The 13,947-nt window shown below is 35.3% G+C and overlaps 1 protein-coding gene across 1 annotated transcript in view; it reads left to right on the forward strand.

The window, feature by feature from the left end:
- PIGK (phosphatidylinositol glycan anchor biosynthesis class K) overlaps window positions 1-13,947 on the forward strand; it is a 122,840-nt gene that overhangs the window by 84,710 nt on the left and 24,183 nt on the right. The window lies entirely within an intron of this gene.

Genomic DNA, 13,947 nt, shown 5'->3' on the forward strand with positions numbered 1-13,947 from the left:
AAATTTAATATTAAATTCTGTGAGAAATTACAAAAAAAAATATGATCAGAAATTTGCTGCTTTGGGAAGCCTATCTGTGTTTGATAATCAGGTCCAGTTTATATGTCAGGAATTCCCTAGCGTTGTCAGAGCTTAAATGACCTAACAGCCTGCAAATGTCACATTTAAAATTCTGTCTTCATGCCTGACTCTCAGCATAAATGAATTAAACAGCAGAGCAGGCAGCAAGTCAATATGTTCTTAACAGTAAGAGTGAGCAATGAAACAGTTTGTGGTTTGTTCGGAATAGGTAAATAGAATCTGCCCGGAGCAGTTCACCTGGAATAAAACCTGAAACAGGAAACAAGAATTAACCTTTAGGATGGTTGACCAGATGAAATGTCAGTCATATTTTTATAGCATGAATGAACCAGTAAACTATGCTTTATTTAACAGCTGCATTTTGCTATTATACACTGTGTGAATTCAAAGATGAAAATTTTTGACCCTGGTAAAAATTTATATTATGATATTTTTGGCAATATAAGAAACCATATTAACTTTAACAGTGAATTATAACATTATAATAAAAATTATATATTATGTGAAATTATAAAATTTCTATTTTTAAGAAATTTGTGGGATAAGGATTTATTTCCTTTTATTTTTATTGAATAAAATTAATTCTCTTTTTGAGGGGTAATCAGGAAAGGGAATTGTAAACCAGGCTCTTATTTATTCTTCTTGTTAATTCCTTTTACTGACAGTACTACAACTTGGAGAATGTCATCATCATCTGTCCAAATAGTCTCTAAGAAATATAGGAGTTAAGTTGCTAGAAGTTCACTTTTAAGTGACTCATTTGAAAGCAGTCTTTTCCTCTAAGAAAATAGTAGTACATGTGCTAATTAGGTTCAGCCAATCCTTCAAAAAGTTTTTAATCTATACTGTATCCAAATTATAGCATAATTGTCATATATGTGTAATCTCTACCTGTTGCCATTTCTATACTGTAAGTAACTATTTTCCTCTACTCTTGATTCATGCTGACTTTGGAGCATGTATCATTTCTGTTTGAAATAACATTATTTATTCATATGTCTTTCATCTCTTGTTTGATTGTCTTTCTGGACATTCTTGATTTCTTGCTATTCCTTTCAGCACCTTACCTTGTGCCACATATGCATATACGTGAATGCATGGATATGTATTTTTAATGGTACACTGAGAGTCAGCAGCACCTCTTTTCCCTACTACCCAGACATCAGAAACCAGACCCTCTCACTAGTAGCACAGTTTAGAAGCTGCGGGAGAGGAGGAGCAGGAACTGTAACATGAGGAATAACTTGAGAAATGGAAGAGAGAAGAATGGGTCTCAGTAATTTCTTGTATATGTTACTTAAATGGCATTTTACAGTCAGGAGCTAAGCAAGATTCTCAGTGTTGCCATTTTATACTGCCAAATTATTTGCCATTTTTAGGGGTCCTCGCAATACGATTAGGTAACAGGAGAGACTCAAGTTATAAACAATAGAATTAATAAAAGAATCTGGTAAGATAGCTAGATATAAATAAAACTGAAAGCTTCTCTGTATTTGCAATAAGCACACAGATGGAAATGGGAAAGTTTTTCTTTCACAACAATGACAAGAACTATGAAATACTTAGGAGTAAATTTAACAAGTAAACCATAGGACCTTTGTAATAAGAATTACAGAAACATACCATGTCTCATACATAGACATACCAAATACTTGATGGGCTGCAGAGAACTGAGTATAATAAAAGTATAATTTCTTCCAAATCAGCAATTCTAATTAGAGTGGAAGCAAAAAAAGTCTTGTTAATGGTAGGAAAAAATTGACCACATAATTCATATGGAAGAAGAAATATCCAGTAGTAGCTAAAAAGGGAGATACACCTGCTTTACCATGCATCAGAACACACCACTAGAATTAGATACATATGAACAAAGGAACAGACACATTTGTCTGTTGGCACAAAGGAATGGACAAATGGATTAATGGAATATAATGGAAGAGTGGATTTCAGATTTTATTTCTTATAATTCACAATAAGACTTACATTTTACATGCATTATGACCCTTGATCTATGTGTTTATATGTTTGTGTTACAAAACAGAAATCAAGGGGCACCTCAGTGGCTCAGTTGGTTGAGTGTCCAACTTTTGGTTTGGCTCAGGTCATGATCTCAGGGTCATGAGATCACCCCATGTTGGGTTCTGTACTCTGCATGGAGTCTACTTGAGATTCTTTCCCTCACTCCCTCCCTCAGGCCATCTCACCACATGTGAGAATAATAAATAAATGAAATCTTGAAAAGAAAAGTTTCATGAAACACTTACCCTTGTTATATATGATACATACTGTTTTTCCCTTTATTTTATATTTTTTAAAATGCCACATAAAGCCTACTAAATTGATTTTAAAAGCAACAAGTAGTACTGACCTGGGCTTGAAAAACACTAGAATAGAGAATCCAGAGAAAAAATTCATTATATTTGATCACTTAATATATGAATAAGGTGCTAAATCATTTCAGTAGAAAAATGGTTAAGTTTCTATTTCATTCTGTATATGATACAGATTTTCTGTAAAGACTTAAATAAAAATTTTAGAAGAAAATTTAGGTAGCTGCATTTATAATCTGGACGTAAGATAGAACTTTTTAATAAACACAAAAACCCAGAAGATATGTTCACTTCCAAAAAATAGAATATTTTATACAAAAGATACCACAACATTAAAACACTAATGTTTAATTGAAATCAAGACAAAATATTTACAAAGAAGACAGTAGTTAATTAGTTAATATCTAAAATATACACAGAACTCTTTATAACACATGGAAAAAGTAAATTCTAATTGGATTATAGATCAATAAAAATGGAAAATATCAAATTAATGAGAAAGTATATTGATAAATATTTGTAGATAAGGACTTTCTAGGCATGGAAAAACTATGAAGGAAAATTGACGTATTTGACTTTCTAAACTGTAAAAGTAATGTACATTAAAATGAAAAGGCAGATATCAAGGTGGAAAAATACTTTCCTTAGAGAATTAACATCTTTAAATATCACTTTTACAAAATGATAATGAAAAAAAAAACTAACACTCCAATAGGAAAGGAGCAAAGAACTTATACAGATATACCTCAGAAGTTGAAATAAAAATGGCTAGTAAACTGATGAAAACATGTTAATATTCATTAATAATCTAAGAATTGTTCATTTCAACCATAAGTACTACTTTAAAAAATCTCTTAGCTTAGCAAAGACGTGTATAGTAGTAATACTCAGTAATGACAAAGCACTCACACTACTGTAGAGGAGTGTACATTGGCACAAATCAAGGACAACATAGTAATTAGTACGAGCATTTGTAAATATATTTATGAGCTGTGTTTATATAACATGGCCAGTTGAATATACATGTTTATTCTCCTTCCTGAAAAACTCTACTAAAGTGACAGTAAAGTCATAAAATATATATAAACTCCAAAAGATAAAGAAAATGTTAGAGAGAGAAGAGCAGATGAGAGGCAGTAAAAATTGGAAGAAGAAATGTAGTTGAATAAATGATAACCAACTTAGCAGAGTGAAAAAGCTGAGTCCTAACTTCCGTCATGGGGGAGACCTGTAAAAGCAAGCCAGTTTGACTGGAGAACCCTGGAAAGACAGGCACGAGATTGGGTGCAAAGAGGAACTCCCAATGACCTCTTCCTATTTAGTTCTCAGAACACTAACATCTAGGCTTATATGCTATCAGGTAGAAGGTTGGAGAATTCCTTCCTGAATATATTTGTCTAGTAGAAAAACAACGTACATTTTAACATTTGCAGGACCCCAGTTTAATACCCAAGTCCACTGGTTTATCTCACTGGTAGGCCCAGTGGTTGATAAGTGCCGCTAATGCAAGATCGATGTTTTATCTTTTCATTCTAACTTTGAATATACAACTAAGAATCAGCGGATTGTTGAAGAATGTCCTTATTTTGAAAGGCAAAGATCAAAATAAGCAAATGGGACAGAAGAAAATTTAATAACACTATCACACCACCTTAGAAGGAAATGAAAAGCTGTTTTATTTATGAAACAGGATGCTTACTCAGAAAATGAGGAAGAGCTCTTGGAAATTAAAACTATGAGAATAAAAATAATTTCACTAGAAAGTTTTGAGGGCAAAATTGAGGAAACCTCTCAAAAGGTAAGAAAAAGGCAAAAGGGAAATTGGAGAAAGTGTAAGAAAGTTGGAGGAATAGCTCTTGGTAGATAGTTCTAAATGAGTCTCACATTTCTATACATCTTGTGAGCAGAGACACTGATAGGCTTTTGTTCTGTATTCTCTTGTCAAAGGTGTTTGTATAGTGAACATACTTGGAAAAAGAGTCACTCTCTCAGGAGCAAAGGACAGATTTGTTTGCTATGTAGTATGATAAAGATAGTATTTCCCTCTAGGGTAAAGATTGTACAGATTTGTTGCATCATCTTATAAAAAAGCTTAGGATTTTCTGATCTGGGGATTTCCTATTCTGTTACATAAATTTGTTACGTGCACAGATAGCATCTGCCTAGGCCTGCCACTGCATTTTCCCCATGGGACTTGGGAGGCAAAGAGAACTGGCAGAAACATGAAGAAGCTCATGCTGCCTTGACTAATAAAGTCCCTTGTCTCTGACCCAGGAGTCTCATGTCTTCTGCCTGTATCCATGAAACATTCCAGGCTAACCCCTTACCCTAGAGCAGGGTAAAGTTTCATACCTTTTACAGTTTGAGACAATAACTAGTGAAGTCCAACATCTGACTAATACAAGTACTAGAAAAAGGGGACAGAAAAAATGGAGGGGAGGATATAATTTAAGAAATAATCAAGAAAACTGTTCCAGAACTCAGTGGCTTACTGAGTACTATGAAACAAATAGACCTCATACCAAGGAACATCATTTTGAAATTTTAAAACAATAAAAAGTAAAAAGGATACTCTGAAAACTTCCAGAAAGGGAGAGACAAAAGGAAAAAATGGCCACAATTAAAAAGAAAACAAAAACAAAACAAGAATCAGTGTCATCACACTTCCCAATAGCAACACTTAAAACAAGAAAGCAGTGGAATGATGTCTTCAAATTATGTGAGAAAATATTTCCAATTTAAGATTCTATTCATTGCTCAGTTATACTTCAAATATGATATAGAAAGATATTCATAGTTTCTAAACAATTTTTTTCCTCCTTTCTCAAGAAGTTACTGTGTGATTTATTCAATGAACAAGTAAACCAAAAAACCTGAAAACATAGATACAAGACACAAGAGATTGATCCATCACCATGAGATGCCAGTGAAACTCCCAGATTGATGGTGAAGGAAGTTTCAGGTGACAGCCATATAGAATAGAAGCTGTATTCTTTAAATACAGACTATTCAATTATATGTCAGTAAAACTTGGGGGGAGGGGGAAGAGTATGAACTGGAGCAGGATCATGGAGTGCTCCAAGGGACCGGTGGAGTTATGACATTATCTGATGTGCTTAACCACACTAAGAGAAGGTTTAGTAATATCTTAAGAGTAGATTTAGTAATAGCTACATAGAAAAGCCAACAGGAAGTTGAGGTAACTATTAATTTCAGGGAAAAAGAAAGTTATGTAAGAAAAGATGTAAAATCAGAGTGTATTTTATGGCTCAACTCAAACAATAGTTATATGGTTACAATAATGAAACAGTTGATTGTTTTACCAAAAATCTTAACATAAATACGTAGAGAAGATAGGAAAAGGAGAACTGGTTGGGGGAAGGGAGGAATAGGGAGCATGACGATGTCAAGGAATAAATTTATCGTGCATCAGAAATCAGTAGATAGTGTCTAAGATTGCAAAATAAGTCAAATAATGGTATAAGCCTATAATCTAGAAATATTGGAGTTAAATACCAGAAGAAACAGATAACTGAGATGGTTAATTCAGGCAGGAGAATTGGAAATGAAGTAGTAATGGAACTATTATTTTTTGTTATGAAGTTCATGTTACTAGTTAGCTTCTAAAACAATGTTCAGGCAATACTTTACTAAATATAAAAATTTGCTTAAAATAAAAATTTAATGAAAAACGATAAAGAAAAACCCTTTGTTGTTTCTTTGAAAAGATAAAATTGATAACACACTTAGCCAGCCTGAAAATAGAAAAAAACTACCAAAATCAAGAATTAAGAGGGAACATCACTACAATCCTTTTAGAAACCAAAAGGATTTTAAGAAAATTTTGTGAAGATCTGTATCCCAACAAATTAAATGACTTAGGTAAAGTGGACAAATTCCTAGAAAAATACAAATACTTAAAGTGACAAAAAGAAACAGAAAAGCTAAATAGACCTTTATCAAGTCAGCAATGAATTTGTAAATTAAAATCTTAGCACAGAGAAAAGTCTAGACAGTGATGGCATCAGTGGTGAATTCTATCAAATATTTAAGTAAAAAATAATACACAGTCTCAGGAAGTTGAGGAGGAGGGAATGCTTCCCAACTTATTTTATGAGGTCACAATACCCTGATATTAAAGACATCAGAAGAGAAGAAAACCACAGATCAATATCCCTTATGAACATAGACACAAAAAGTATTAGCATAAGAACAAGAGACAACTTGTATAAGATCACACAGCTAGTCTGTGGTAAAGCCAAGAGTTGAACATGGACATTCTAGCACCAAAGTTTGTATTCTTATACACTTGACTACATTGTGCTATGAAAGCAACAAAGGTATGCTGTGAATTCAGTAAATGCTGACTGAATTTAAACCTCCAGTGAGTCTGTCTGTTCTTGGTCCTGATGATTACTGTCCCCATTTGTGAAATTAAATTTATCTTACTATCTCAGCCTGTTTCTGTATTAGACAAGCATATTTAAACATTTTGATTAGAGACCTTTCATTAGATGCTTTCCTGGGATTTAAGATATGGGAGAAGTTCAATTCTGGGATTCAACAGCATGAAACATTTTTATCTTCATTAATTCCAGACCCTCCACTAAGGCAAAGGCTCTGTGTAAACAAAGGCACAAACCCATGTATGCTTTAAAAAAACTTCAAATGTTATACATGATATAACAGAAATACTTGCTTTATCAGAGATATTATCCACTATCCCCCCACCGTGTTCTTATCTGTATTCCAAGCTTTCTTTGAATCCTCCATTTCCATTATAAAGCTCCTTACAGTCCTTTAATATTTTTTAAGATTAGTGGATTACAAGATCTCTGTCTTTTAATGCATCTCTGCACAGAGTACATGATGATGATGCAGTTTAACCTTCCTGTTCTCTTTCATTCAGACAAGCTGCTCAAAAAAATTACTATAGAACCCTGTATCCATTAAAGATGTATGCTTACTAGAGAGAGGTACTGGAGAGTGGCCTGTCAGGCCCTGGTTTAAAACCAGGTTATCTTGCAAATGTTGTTTCATCTGTACTTTCTTAATTCCTTTTTAATTCTAGATAAGTTTTCTCCATTATAACCAGTCTGTATAGTGCCCTGGTATGTCCATTGTTTTTCTTTGGGGGTACTCTTGGCATCTGAGTGAACAGTTCTTTCACAGTGCAGGACTGATCTGGGCATTACAGAGCATTTGGCATTCCTGGTGCCATTAGCACTTCTCAGTCATTATGATACCAAACAACGCTCTCACCTTTTCTGAACTCCTTCCCTCCAGAAGGGCAAGACCTCAGCTTGAGGACCACTCTAGGTAATGATTTGCAATATATGCCCATAGATCATTTTATTTGTCTAATCTAGTCTCTTAACCTTATAATTATGACATTTAAATATATGTATAATTAGAATTTCTGCTCACTTTTCTAAATTCTGAGATGTTATCTTAGACTCTATAATTCTAACTACTATCACTATAGGAAATGGATTTGGATCATTTTTCTGTTCTGTCCTTGTGTATGTTAAGTCTTCATCTTGTTTTACTGTAGCTATTTCCTATTCTAGTAATACCTACCTCATTATAGCTAAACTTTACCAAAGGTTGACTGAAATGTCTATCAAGTAGAAAATCTGACACCTTTTTAGAAATGTGCCTATTGAATTATCGATATCTGGAAACTCATCAAAAGGTTGCTGAATCCATATCACTCTCCCTGCCTAGGGACTGACTAAGATTGCTTTCATAGAGCCTTCCCTAATGATTGCAAATTTAAAATGGAAGTCTAATGGAAAATAATACACTGTTCATTTATTTTCATTCAAATTATAAGGCAAGTAATAAAAATTAAACTACTTGAAGGTCATGTGCTATTTTTTAATATCAACTGGGATATGATTTTAAATTTATATAAATTAACCTCTGCTTTCATATTATAACTTATAAGAGTCACTTCCAAAATGTCACTTTTCAAGGGAGAAACAAAATGGTAAAGCTGTTTGAAAATAGTGATCAATATTTCAATACTGATATTTCATCAACTTTATGTAAGTTCAAAAAATTTGGTTCGTCTATAAATTTGTCACCATAGTTTCTGATATATTAAATTTCTGTATTAGAAATGAAAAACGTGACAGGTGCCTGGTTGGCTCGGTTGGAGGAGCATGCAACTCTTGATCTCAGGGTCATGAGTTCAAGCCCCACATTGGGTACAATGATTACATAAACAAATATTTTTATTTTTATTTATTTATTTTTTTTAAAAGATTTTATTTATTTATTTGACAGACAGAGATCACAAGTAGACAGAGAGACAGGCAGAGAGAGAGGAGGAGGCAGGCTCCCTGCTGAGCAGAGAGCCCGATACGGGGCTCGATTCCAGGACGCTGGGATCATGACCTGAGCTGAAGGCAGAGGCTTTAACCCACTGAGCCACCGAGTCGCCCTCTAATAAAAATTTTAAAGAAAAAGTCTTTCCTACAACTTCCTGTTTTCACCTCACTGCTAGAAGACCTTGGGAGACAACTTGGTTCTTGTCTTCCTAGGCCAGATGCAGCACGTTGTTAAGCAGGGCTTGGTCAGGCTGCTGGTGTAAAGGAAGGAGCCAAGCTCCCATTCTGATTTCCTCTCATTTAAAGTTAGTGTTGGCCGTAAGTCACGTCTGACTAGAGTCTTACCGAGGAGACTAATTTGGCCTTTATCTCTTTGTTTTCTGATTCCTTATAAAATAGAGATAAAAAGGCAAAGCGTAGCTTCGACCATTGGGAACTACAGAGCATGCTGGCTTGTCTCCAGCACTCTGTTAGGTGCTATGAGAATATTCTCTTCTTATGAGTTACTCTCAGCAAAAAGGAAAATCAGGTTAATTATTTGAACAACACATACTATATGTGTGTTCATGTATTTTCCAGGGAGAAAAACATTGCCCAGGGGAGTCATCCTTTGTCCCTCCCTCCCACCGTCTTTCTTTAAAAAGGACGTATGCTCATAAATTGCTGATGGGACTAAGTTAAAACAGCCTTTCTGAAAACTGTTTGTTAGTGAGTGTGTATTTGTAAATAATAATTTTTACAATTTTATTCCAGAAGAAGGAATTAGATTAGGACAGGAAGATTTAAGTTTAAAACTGTTAACAGTTTGTTATAGCATTTCTTAGGAAACAATGTAATGTAATAAAGTTAACTGGAACTGAATCCAAGTTTCACCATTTAATAACTGTCCCATCTTGGGCAAGTCTCTTTCTCAGTACGTGTGAGCACATGGAAGTTGGGGAGAGCGGTAAGAGGACCGGAGAGAAGCTTAAGCTTCTCCATGCAGAGCATGGAGCCTGACAAGGGGCTGGATCTCATGACTCTGAGATCATGACCTGAGTTGAAATCAAGAGTCAGACACTTAAACAGCTGAGCCACTGAGATACCCCTTGAGCAAGTCTTTTAATCATTCTCTCTCTCTCTTTTTTCCAAAGATTTTATTTATTTATTTGACAGAGACATAGAGCTACAAAGCACAAGCAGGGAGAATGGCAGAGGAAGAGAGAGAAGCAGGCTCCCCACTGCGCAGGGAGCCCTGTGTGGGATTCCATCCCAGGACCCTGGGATGATGGCCTGAGCCGAAGGCAGACGCTTAGTCTACTGAGCCACCTGGGCACCCTCTTTTAATTATTCTTTTGCAGGTCATCCTTTGAAAATATAATAATGATGACAGTGAGAACTGTAATGTCTTGACAATGTCTTGATGATGACAAGGCAGTAGACTGCTTCATCTGGATAAAATGCTGCTGAATATATCTGGTTAGGTCTCTGTCCAATTTTCCATAGCCTGTGTTACAAATATTTGCTGCAGTCTGTATGCCTTGACTTCACTTTAATGCTCAGCTTATGACTTAGTCTCCTAAGTCTGAAGAAAATCGAGGTCATTAGGCAAAAACATTGTCATTATACTTTCCTGTATCTTCAGACTCTCTTTATGAGTCTTGTCTTTTCTGTCCATCTCAAAGGAAGAAGTGTGTGAATTGTATCAGGAATACCTTGCATACACAATTAAGGACCTTGTTCCATCAGTTAATGCCTCTTCCTCTTGTCTTTACACTCTCCACTGTTGACTTAGTGTCTTTAGTCTTTGAAACAGTCTTCCTCAGTTCTGCTTTCCATTAAGGCTTGACTTTTTTCTCTTTTCTTTCTTGTTGATGTTTTAAAAATAATCTAGCTCTTTACAACAGAAAAACAATTGATCCAGTTAAAGAATAAACAAAGGCCTTCAATAGGCATTCCTCCAAAGAAGATATACAGATGGCCAATATCCACATGAAAAGGTGCTCAACAATGCTAATCAGTGGGAAAATACAAATCAGAACCACATTGAGATACCTCTTCATACCCACTAGGATGGCTGTTATGAAGTAAAATAAAGTAAATTACAGAAACTAACAAGCATTGGTGAGGGTGTGGAGAAATTGGAACGCTTGTGAACTGCTGGTGGAAAGGTAAAATGGTGCAGCCACTGTGGAAAACAGTATGGTGGTTCCTCAAAAAATTTAAACAGAATTACCACGTGAGCCAGCATTTCTACTTCTGAGTACATAACCAAAAGAATTAAAAGCAGGAGGGGCGCCTGGGTGGTTCAGTGGGTTAATACTCTACCTTTGGCCCAGGTCATGATCTCAGGTCCCTGGATCAAGCCCCACTTGGGGCTCTCTGCTCTGCAGGGAGCCTGCTCCCCCCCCACCACCGCCTATTTGTGATCTCTCTCTCTGTCAAATAAATAAAATTAAAAAGAAAAGAATTAAAAGCAGGAAATAAACAGATATTTGAATCCCAAGCTTTATAGTAGCATTACTCATAATAGCCAAAAGGTTGGAACCCCCCCAAATGTCCATCTGTGAATAACAGAGAAACAAAATGTGGCATATACATACACTGGAATACTGTTTAACCTTAAAAAGGAAGTAAATTCTGACACATGCTTGAACTTCGAACATGTTATGCTAAGGAGAAAAAACCAGACACAAAAGTAGAAATGTGGTATGATTCCATTTATGTGAAGTACCTAAAATAGTCAAATTCAGATAAAGAAGATAGAATGCTGATTGCTAGATGCTGAGGGAGGAAGGATGGAAGTTATTGTTTAACTGGTAGAGAGTTTCAGTTTGAGAAGATGAAAAGTTCTGGAGATGGATGGTTGTGATGGTTGTACAACAGTGTGAATGCACTTACTGCCACTGAACTGTTCACCTAGAAATGGATAAATTGATAAACTTTATGTTATATATAGTTTACCACAATTAAAAAAAAAACTAGCTCTCTTCATTTCTTCATTCTTAGTTCTTTTTCAGTTTATTCAAGCTTATACTTCAGCAGCTGCTCTGTAACTGTTCTTCCAAATTTACTACAATTCCTTAATTTTCACATCATCCTAATCTTTGACTTCTTTGTGGTATTTGCTTCTGTTAATTAATCTTTCTGAAATCTTTTCTCTTTCCTCTTGAACCATCACTGTATACTGGTTTTCCTCCAATGTCTGATCACATTCTTCAAAAATCTTGTGCAGACCTCTTCCTAGACCTATCTCTAGGATTCTATCCCTTTTACTAATTCCTACTGGACATGTACTTCCTACTGTTTAACCTACCATAATGGTTTTCAAATATCATTTATATGCCAGTAATTCACCGTACATCCCCATCTCCTTCTTGAGCTGCAGAGCAATATTTTATTTTCTGTATGATAGCTCCACGTAGATATCGAACACATTGTCTACCAGAATTCACCCCTTTCCTGAAGGGTGGATGTTTGGTATGTTTGGCATCTCAATGCCACTGTATTCTCAGTAATGTTGCTTTAGAATCTTGGGCTTTTTTTTTTTTTTTCCTCTGTCTCTCCTCCCCTCCCTCACTTTCTCGCTCCCTCCATCCTCTCTCTCCGCTAATCTCTTCTCCCTCTCACAATATTCATATATATTGGTTTTTAACTCCTATTTACTCTGTCCCTTAAATGTCTCTTAAATTCGTCTGCTTCTTTTCATATTTGTTGTGCATATGCAAGTAGGGGCAAAACACATTTTTTGGTTAATCATAATTATCAGAAAGTAATTAGTAACCATTGAAAAAGTTATCACTCCCATTTTGTGCATGGATGAACTGAGGTACAGAATAGTTTAAGTAATTTGCCTAAGGTCTTCCATCTTGTAAGTGACAGAGCCAGAATTTGGGTGTAGGTCTGTTTGACTTCAAATCCTTCCTCTTAACTACTATGCTGTAGTACCGCCTGTGAACATTGCGAAGTTCTTACAAAGGAACATTGTCCCAGGAAATGTGATGAATGAGGTGTCAACAGATGTAATGCATATTATGGTTCATTGAAACCATATTTTGGAAGATGTAAATACCAACAGTTCTATATTCAGTATATGTATAGCCATTTTTTTTTTAGGAAAAAATGGATATTAAAAAAAAATGTTACCTTCTTTACAGTTCCATTCTGATTTCCTTCTCCACCCCAGTTGTTCTTGGCTCGCTGGTGAGGGCTTGAAACGAAATGTGAAAGGATGTGGGTACAAGAAGTGATAGGAGAAGGTGCTAACAGTAGCTTAATTTAAAATTTACCTATGGTTAAAAAAAAAAAAAATTTACCTATGGTTGACTTGCTTGAATTGAGAAAAGTTTCTCCTATGTAGCCACCTGATCTGAGGGTCCATGTTTAGTTCTGATAGATGAACAACGTTCAGAGTTTGATAGCCTTCTGTGACCTGTCTTGATCATCTAACATCCATTTATAACAGGATTTTTAAAAACATCTTTTCTAGTTTCCATAAAACTGATGATAAAAAGGACATTTGGAATATAATTCATTTACTGTTAGCCTCCCCACCAGAGAGGTCTAACAGATAGTGGTTTGTCCAAAGGTGTAAGAAAGATGAGTGTCACAGGGCCTTGATGATCTCCAACTTTTATGACTGGACCTTGAGTACTTGAGAATTTTCTATACACAACTAAAGTAAACAATCAGTGATTAAAAACAAATACACATTTCTTTCGTAAATTGAAGTAATTTAGAGTTTGTCACATTTAGAAAACAAATATCCTTAATGAATATTAGGCACTTGACCCTTTGTATTACTTTAAATATTAAGAATTTGATAATAATTAACTTTATTCCCTTTGCAGTACAGCTTCATCATCTTAGTTACTAAGACAAAAAGCTTTCAGAAAGCTTTTGGTGTCTCTCCCTAGAAAATACAAAATTTTAATTCTTCTTTTAAAATATTTTGTATACATAGTGAAGACTTGTTAAAATATATCTTATAGGGCGCCTGGGTGGCTCAGTGGGTTAAGCCGCTGCCTTCGGCTCAGGTCATGATCTCAGGGTCCTGGGATCGAGTCCCACATCGGGCTCTCTGCTCGGCAGGGAGCCTGCTTCCCTCTCTCTCTCTCTCTCTCTGTCTGCCTCTCTGCCTACTTGTGATCTCTCTCTCTCACTGTCAAATAAATAAATAAAATCTTTAAAAAATATATATATATCTTATAATGAATTTTCAT

Source organism: Meles meles, chromosome 1 (genome assembly GCF_922984935.1).
Source record: "Meles meles chromosome 1, mMelMel3.1 paternal haplotype, whole genome shotgun sequence".
NCBI classification, from domain to species: domain Eukaryota; kingdom Metazoa; phylum Chordata; class Mammalia; order Carnivora; family Mustelidae; genus Meles; species Meles meles.